The following is a 6,850-nucleotide window of genomic DNA, read 5'->3' on the forward strand; positions in this document are numbered from 1 at the left end:
TGTAAGGTACCGAAAAGCTGTAAATTAATATTGATATTTTAAGGGAGTAGCTCAGGCTTTCCTTTCCCTTTTTTTGTTTGGGGAGGGGAGAAATAAGAATGTAAAATTTCTGGTGTGCAAGAAAAATGGTTTATTTAGTTTCAAATTTAAAATAAAGTTAACCAAGAGATTTCTTCTCTTTCAATAGGAGACAGAATTTACATACAACATTACATTGATTGTAGTTTCTCCCCATTCTTGAATCTTGAGAGTAAAAGACCTCAAGTCTAGTGACAAAAAATGAACCCTTAAAGGTTTGTAAACATCTTTGATTGTGTTACAGTGAAAGTCTTAATATCTCTGTGTATATCCTAAACAAAATGAAACCTAAAATATTTGTAAACATTTTTGATTGTCTTACCTTGAAAGTCTTAATGTCTCTGTGTATCTCCTAAATAAATGTCAGCTTATTCCATGATCTCATTCTCTCCCCCGCCCATGTGCAATCAAGGGTATATAAAAAACCCTGAAATATTTTTGGGGCTAGCACATGACCTTGGTCTGCTGCACTCTCTCAGCCTTATGTGACCAGAATATTTATTGTATCTTCTCCATTAATAAAACTTTTTAAAATTTATCTGGACTTGGTGTCTCTATATAAACTCAATAAAGCGAGGTATGGTGCTTTTCAAAATCTGGGGTATGGTACTTTATAACAAAGAAAAAATTGTAGCCAGGTTGCAGCTGCCTGTGTGAGAAGCCATGGAGAATAAAAAAAATAATAGAGAAACTTCCTGCTCTCATAAGAGTTTTGGGCACCTACCCCTCATTCCTGGGCAAGGACAATTCTAGTCACCCTTACTGACTCCCTTATATTGTATAACAACAAAAAAAATCTTTCTTAGCTAGAGGACTGTGTGACTGCTTAGTAAGGCAAAAAATAACAATGAGTTATTCTACCACCGCCTTGCTATAGCCCCCACCCTCCTTTGCTTTGGAACCAGAAAATCCCCACCTTTATGGGGAAGCTTATCAGAGGAGAATATTTAGGGAATTATAGGGTTACTATGTTTCTGAGGAAATTGAGGACCTTATGTAAACTAGAATACCCTACTCTTTAGAAATGAGACTGTAGAATTTGTGTTATTTGAGTTCACTACCTTAGTTCTTATATTTACTTAATATTTTAAAGCACTGTAGCTCAAAGTGAGGTTTAACATCTCTTTATCAGCTAGGTAGCGACAAAATAATGACTATGTTTTGACCTTATTTTCCTCTATAATTCAGTGGTTCATCAAGAATAGCAGTTTACAATGATCTTATTGTAAATTGTACTAACTTTGTACTAATAATAAGACATATAGAATTGTTTAGCCTGCCAAATACAAAGACTTACCTTTTTTTTTACCAAGAATCTCTTATTGTGGAAAAAATATTTTCTATGTTAGAAATGTATGTTATTTCAAGTGTCTTTTGTTAATTTTTCCTTTTATTTGCTATTTCATTGCCCTGTGATGTTTAAACTTTAGCTTAAATAATAAGAATATGTAATGATTATTAATGTAATAATTCAGTAACTGTTAATTGATCAATGTTAAGTCACCAAACCCAGAGTAACAAATATTTCTATTTATTAGCATAAAAGAAGAATTCTCAACATAATAAGTAGAAAAGAGAACTTTGGAGACATAATCCTGAACCTGATTTATGACCCTGTTACACTGCAATTGTTAATCAGCTAATTGAATGGGTACATTTGTAAAAGTTACAGAGGTAAAACTGCTCATATTTTAATTAATATTTCCTATAGAAACATCATGGGTTAGAGCCCTCATATTTATTCTTGAGTTAGAAAGCAGAGTGCTAATTTAATCTGGCATAAGACCAATAGTTCATTTACATCTGACAGTCAAGATACTCATACTATCATATAGCCAAAGGGAGAAATGTCAAACATTTAAGTTTTGTGCCCAGACTAAAAGGGCTAAATATGTAAACAGAAACCTGTTTCTCTTGTACTTTCACACATTATCTGTTAAAGTACATAAAGTTATAGTATAAATAAGGTATGTTTTTTAGAATGTAAAAGGGTTATAGTTAAGTAGAGTGTAAGCTTTATTTTATGAAATAGTGATTTCAGCTAGTACTTTTTACTAGATCTTTAGAACTTGAGGCATAGATAAAATAAGTTTGCCTAAGGTGTCAGAAGTTATTCAAGATTCTCAGAAGACCGCCACAGCTTTCTAAGACTATAGACAGCATACACAGTCTATTCACCTCTAGACCTAGAGGCATCAGAAGATACTAAAGCAGTCAACTTAGCCTTTACATAGCCTTCCACTCTAGAATATAGAAAGAAATTGTATTATAACTTTTTAAATGATAGATACATACACTGCTAAAAATCTATGCATTTTTAAAAAATGTTGTTCCTCCTTACCTTAAATAACTTACTTTGTTTGGCTTGTAAGATGGCTGGTTAGTCAGTGAAGGGTAAGATTCCTGAAGGCAGGAACAACCTAAGATAGGAACAGTTGAAATGAGGCCATCTGGAGAGGCTTAAGAGCTAACAACGGTGAGGCTCAAATCCTCACGTAGAAAATGCAGGACATTATTCTTCTGAAATTGTGGCCATCACCTTCTGTTCAGGGCATCTACAGAGAATGACACCATAGAAACTATAGAAAAACTACAAAGCTGATAATACTACCAAAAATGTAACCCTAAAATGAGTGGTAATTTAGAAATTTTTGTAACTTTATAAGAACCCAGGTTGCCTAAGGTTTATTTCCAACAAATTAAAAAAAGACTTTGCCAGTAGAAAAGGGACAACTAAGAATAAGAAGAAATAATTAGAGAAATCACACTTAGAATCTAGTAAAGAAGACATAATGTCTGAGTGCTTATTCTGTGTCCAAATAAATACTAAGCAATGTAAAGAAAATATAGTGAAAAATATGAAGAGAAAAACTTTATCAGGTGAACATTTAGAAATTCATTTTACTAAAGTAATTGTGAGGTAGGTAAAAGACTTTCCTACTAGAAATAAGATAAAAGTAACATTTTAAGAAATTACTATATAAAATTATTTTCAGATTTACCTTGCCCATTAATATTAGGTCTAATAATGAATGTACAGTTTTTTCCAAGATCTCACAGCTAGTAGGAAAAACACTCAATATTAATTAGAAATTATGGAGTCATGACAGATAATTGGTGCAGAAAAAGGTGCTCCAAAATCCCTACCCATAAATTTCAACAAATTCAACAACTAGAGACAGAAAAATAATTACAGGACCACCTGAAATACACATACATCAAACAAAATTATAATTGGGTGAAAATATGGTTGAATATATAATCCACTGTGAAGGAAATACGATGAAGAATGGAGTTTTCTGCTTTCCTCATTGACATGAGCAAGGCTGCTTTCAATTGGAACTGAGAGAAAGAAGAGCTGGGGGCATAGAAAAAGCTGGGCTAGGGCAGAGATATTCAAGCCAAAAAGAGAGTATGCCCATGACTCAACCCACGTGGAGCTAACACCAGTCACAATCATCATCAGAGGTGAGTGAGAAGTTGCCTTTTTTATGCCCGTCCCATGATTTGCGAGCACAAGTAGTGTGCAAGTGAATCCACTGGGTGCTTTGGACGCAGTTGCCCGCATTCCCATACAAAAATGTTGTGTTGGAGATTGTTAGCAGCGGCCCACTGCATGGGCTGTGACCAAAATCTCTGTATAATCCCGGTGCCTCTGCAACAGTGTGAGGGAAGTGCACAGAGAGCTGGCTTTCCTAAGGGAATGGTGCCTCTGCCAGACATACCTGCAAACAGAGTACATGCCTGGGAAAGAGAACTGCTAAAGTGGTGGGGGGAAGGGCATGCAGACAACCTCTAAAGTGGAGATCCACTGAGTGCTGAAGGGAGCCTGATCCACAGTCTGCTCACTGCTTGGTGGATTTATGCTGGTGGCTCTGGCTGACAAAGCCTTTTTTTCCAGGCCTGCAATTTAATGAGACTTAGAGGAGAAACTAGATAGTTCTCAGGGCCTTTTGCTTTGCAGGTGGTTGCTGGGGCAATTTCCAGCCAGGCCAGTACAGGTTAAGAAGTACAGTCCCACAGAACAGACCTCAGAGAAAACTGTGGAAGTTGGGTGGGCTGGGCTGTAGGCTTCCCCCCCCAAAAAAGAAGCCTATGGAAAGCAGAGAGTGGATTGCTGAGCCAAATTTAACTAGAAGCAGAAATTAGCTCACTCCCCTGCCTGCTTGAGGTGATGGCTTTGGTTGACACAGCTTTCATACATAGTTCTGTGTTTGAACAAACCTGGAGGAGAAACTTGGCAGCTTTTAGGACTTTTTGCTCTGCAGGCAGTGACTGAGGCATATTCCTGCCAGCCAGTACAGATTACAAAGTGGGGAAAATAGACATGCAGAATGAAGAGGCATACAAGACATGCCCAGAGGCTCATAGAAAATCACCTGAAAAGCAATCAGCTCAGAGCCCTTCCTGATTATGCTGGGGTATCTGACTGGCAAAGTCTTACCCAGAACCCTGCTTTCAACAGGGATAGAGGGGAAATTTGGCAGCTCATAGAGCTTCTCGCTCTCCAGGCAGTGGCAGGGGCAGGAGCAACTTCACAGCTGAATCCCCAGACTGCTGGAAGTAAAAGAAAGGTTTAGGAAGAGCTTCAGAGAAAACGGACTCTCCCCTTGTCAAGCCTGCAAATGCTGACAGGCCCCACCTACCAATGAGACGGAAGCCTAGTTTATGTCATCACTATAGCAAAACATCAACTGCAAATCTCAGCCTAAGTGTTCCACAGGGGCAGAATCTGAGGTACAGTGCACCGGCCAAAAACAGAGAGAAAAAAGAAAAGGAAAAGGATAACCTCTCAAAACAAGAAAAATTCTATAGTCTTTATAACTATTTACATATTTTTCATGTATTTTTTATCTTTTTTATCCTCTTTCACCTTGATCATTTTATCCTCTTTCCATTTTATACTTTTTTTCATTTTGAACTTTATTAATTATAACTATTACATTTTCCATTCACTTTTTTTGTGTTACATTTTTAAAAACTTAATCTTTTTTTCCTCTCTCTCTCTTTTTCTTTTTGTTTCTTTCATTTTCTTTCACTTTTTTTTTTCCATGGACTGTCACCGACAAATCAAATTATTTTATTTTTGATTCAAATTTTTTATGGCATTTTGTGTGTTGACTTGGTTTTTTTTTAAATAAATTTTTATTAATTTTAATGAGGTGACATTAATAAATCAGGGTATATATGTTCAAAGAAAACATGTCCAGGTTATGTTGTCATTCAGTTATGTTGCCTACCCATCACCCAAAGTTATATTGTCCTCTGTCACATTCAATCTAGTTTTCTTTGTGCCTCTCCCCCTCTGCCTTTCCCTCTTTTTCTCTTTTTTCCAGCACTCCCCTTCTCCAGTAACCACTACAGTATTGTTTATGTCTATTAGTCTGGTTTTTAGGCCCAACAATGTATGGAATCATATAGTTCTTAGTTTTTTTCTGATTTACATATTTCACTCAGTATAATTTTATCAAGATCCAACCATTCTGTTGTAAATGATTCGATATCATCATTTTTTATGGCTGAGTAGTATTCTATAAAGTATATAAGCAACATCTTTTTTATACAGTCATCTATTGAAGGGCTTTTTGATTGTTTCCATGTCTTGACCACTGTGAAAAATGTTGCAGTTAACATGGGACTACATATGACTTTACATATCATTGTCTCTGAGTTTTGGTTGTATATACCCAGAAGAAGGATTGCTGTTCATAAGGTAGTTCTATTTTCAGTGTTTTGAGAAACCACGATACTTTCTTCCTTATGGTTGTACTACTTTAAATTTTACCAATGAGGGTATCTTTTTCTCTACAACCTCTCCAGCACTTGCTATTACTTGCCTTGTTGATATAAACTAATCTAACAAATGTGAGGTGGTATCTCATTGTAGTTGTTTTTTTCTTTTTTGCAGATGTAGTCCCCTATTCAATCTGGGCTTACACAAAGACAAACAGAAAGCACAGGGATTCTTTCTTTCACATCCTTGTACAAACCAAAAGAACATCAGATTGTTCAAGGTCATTCAGTGGATGCAGTCATTGTAGTATTGATTTGCCTTTCTCTAATAACTAATGAAAATAAGCATCTTTTCAAATATCTGTTTGTCATTTGTATTTCTTCCTGGGAGAAGTGTCTGTTTATGTCCCCTTTTCATTTTTCTTGGATCTTTTGTTTGTTTGTTGTTGAGTTTTATGAGTTCTCTGTATATTTTGGATATTAGGCCCTTATCTGAGCTGTTGTTTAAACACATCTTTTTTCATTTCGTTGGCCTCTGTTTATTTTGTTGTCAATTTCTCTAGCTGAGAAAAAACTTCTTAGTATGATGTAGTCCCATTCATTTATCTTTGCCTTCACTTCTCCTGCATTTGGAGTTATATTCATAAAATGTCATTTAAAACCAAAGTCCATGAGTTTAGTACCTACGTTTTTATTTATGTACTTTATTGATTCAGGACTTATATTTAGGTCTTTGATCCATTTTGAATTAATTTCAGTACAAGGGGACAAACTGTAGTCAGTTTCTTTTATTTGCATGTGGCTTTCCAGTTTTCCCAGCACCTTTTCTTGTAGAGGCTTTCTTTTCTCCATTGTGTGTTGTAAACCCCTTTATCAAAAATTATTTGACCATACATATGTGGTTTTATTTCTGGAATTTGTATTTTGTTCCATTGGTTTGAGTGTCTATTATTCTGCCAATATCATATTGTTTTTATTTATTTATTTATTTATTTAATTAATTAATTAATTTATTCATTTTAGAGAGGAGAGAGAGAGA

At 35.5% G+C, this 6,850-nt stretch overlaps 1 non-coding gene across 1 annotated transcript; it reads right to left on the reverse strand.

Moving 5' to 3' along the window:
• Positions 1 to 5,984: 5,984 nt before the first annotated feature.
• LOC136386889 (small nucleolar RNA SNORA31) lies at positions 5,985 to 6,110 on the reverse strand. The gene has a single exon (XR_010748044.1). It is a non-coding gene; the product is annotated as a small nucleolar RNA SNORA31 (small nucleolar RNA).
• Between the last annotated feature and the right edge of the window lie 740 nt (positions 6,111 to 6,850).

Source organism: Saccopteryx leptura, unplaced genomic scaffold (assembly GCF_036850995.1).
Source record: "Saccopteryx leptura isolate mSacLep1 unplaced genomic scaffold, mSacLep1_pri_phased_curated manual_scaffold_18, whole genome shotgun sequence".
Taxonomy (NCBI): Eukaryota; Metazoa; Chordata; class Mammalia; order Chiroptera; family Emballonuridae; genus Saccopteryx; species Saccopteryx leptura.